Source organism: Sinocyclocheilus grahami, unplaced genomic scaffold, assembly GCF_001515645.1.
Source record: "Sinocyclocheilus grahami isolate Dianchi unplaced genomic scaffold, SAMN03320097.WGS_v1.1 scaffold2042.1, whole genome shotgun sequence".
Lineage (NCBI taxonomy): Eukaryota > Metazoa > Chordata > Actinopteri > Cypriniformes > Cyprinidae > Sinocyclocheilus > Sinocyclocheilus grahami.
In genome coordinates, this window is record NW_015507221.1 from 997 (window position 1) to 3,053 (window position 2,057).

The window sequence follows — 2,057 nt, forward strand, 5'->3', positions numbered from 1 at the left end:
TGAAGAAGTGGAAGCAAGCAAAGGAAGCATTGTTTACACATAAATAATGTGATCATCAGACACTAAACGGCATTTAAATGTTAAACCCATGAAGAGGTGAAGACTGTGAAGCTTTGGGGGTGTTGATGGACTCGATCTTCTCCGTCTCCGTGTCCTGACCATCAATCAATAATTTTTCAGCTTTTTATTTTTATTTTTTTATGAAACTTACACAATCCTGGGACACCCATTGCTTCCAATCTTCTCTCCCCAAATATCTTGGACCACTAGTGAGGTTTTGGCCTGCAGTTGTCTTCAGCTTCTCAAGGAGTCTCTAAATTATATGTGGATGCACACCTTTCCACTGAATGCCACCATGATCGAGAACCCTGAAAGTGAGAATAAGACAAAACATTCACATCATAAAGACTTATCTTTTATCAGAGATCAAATGAAGGGTCGAACCGTCAGCTGATGTCTTTTTATTCCATCAAAAACAACGCAGACAACACCAGTTACACTTAGTCCTTAGTTATTAACACTTAAGTCTAGGAATAAGAGTAAAATTGTTGTTCTGTCAATTTTGACACATTCAAAACGAAAATAAATTACTTTTTCATAAAGGTACCTAAGTGTTCAGACTAGGTCTCAGCTTGGAAAATTAAGTCAGAGAGCTGGAGAGATCTCCTAACCTAGTTACCTAGGAGTAACAAGATGGCAGCACACACAAATACAAACTTGATCGTCAATTATTTTCGCACTCTACAAATCAATGTCCTAACTGCAGAAATGGAAGTAGTGATTACATTTTTTGGCAACCGGAATTTTTTATTTTATTTTTCATTGGTCCTCTTGTTTGTGTATGTGTTCATGATTTCTTTGTTTGACAGCTTGTCAATATTTCATATTTCATTTCGTGTGGCAGACAGTCAAAATCAATTGCTTTAAACCCACCATCAACACAATCCTTTTCGGTCACCATTCTTTAATATAATGCACTTTAACAGAAAGTTCACGCTTGATTTCATTTATTTCCCTTATATGCTGTGGAGAAACTGAGATGAATCAGATGCTATATCATAATAACATTGTATTTAATCAATTACACAGTAGATCTCTCTGCAACCACAAACTTAATATTTAACTTTACATTATAAATGCTTTAAATTAAACTAATATGGAGATCAAGATACTTGATTTTATTCATGATTGAGAATACTGCTCTGTAGTCGTATTATAATTGTGATCGCTTCACACTTGCTTACATTTAGAGCCAGACGCTTTAGTAAAAATCTATTATCCTTTGAAACAATCCTTTATCTGATCATTTAAATGTGGTTGCTGTGTGTGAATTTCTATTATCTTTAGCTTGTGAACGGGACTCTTATTTTGGTGTAGCAATGTGATGTCATAAGCCTGCGCCACGCTTTTGCATCTGTGATTCTGCTGAAGAAAGGTTTGTTTTTTAAACTTTTAAAGAGTTTAAATCAATACAACCCATTATAGAGAACTTGGAAATGAATTAAATGTTTTAATGTAATGTTATAATCTAATTGCATTAATGAACAGTTGTTTATGAGTAAAGCATGAGTAACAAAAGATGAATCTCATTTCATCATAAACAAGTAATGATAGAGAACAGAACTTTTTAAAAACCAGTTGAGATTCAATTGAATCAAATGCTTGTGAAACTGATTCACTGTTTGTAAGCGCTGGAACCACCGCTCGTTGGCGACACCTGAGGCCCGTTGCACAAAGCTGGGTTGGGTTTTTAGCCAGGTAAGTTTGCGCTTAGTTTGAGCAGAGTTGGGTTGGTTTACTCACCAGTCAACTGTGAGTAAAGTGACATGAATCTGACTCATCACAGTTAACCCTTTAGAGTTTGTAGCCATGGCGTGAGCATTTTTGGACAACCCCATGGAGATCGGAGTGCAGATAATAAGAAGGGCACTTCGTTGGGAAAGAGCTTTTAGGGCCCAGCATAATACCCTACACATGTTGCAATTTCTGCATTCATAAGCGAGCGTGAGGCCCACTCCACTTTCATCATTGATAAAGGCCTTTTGCCATCTGACGAA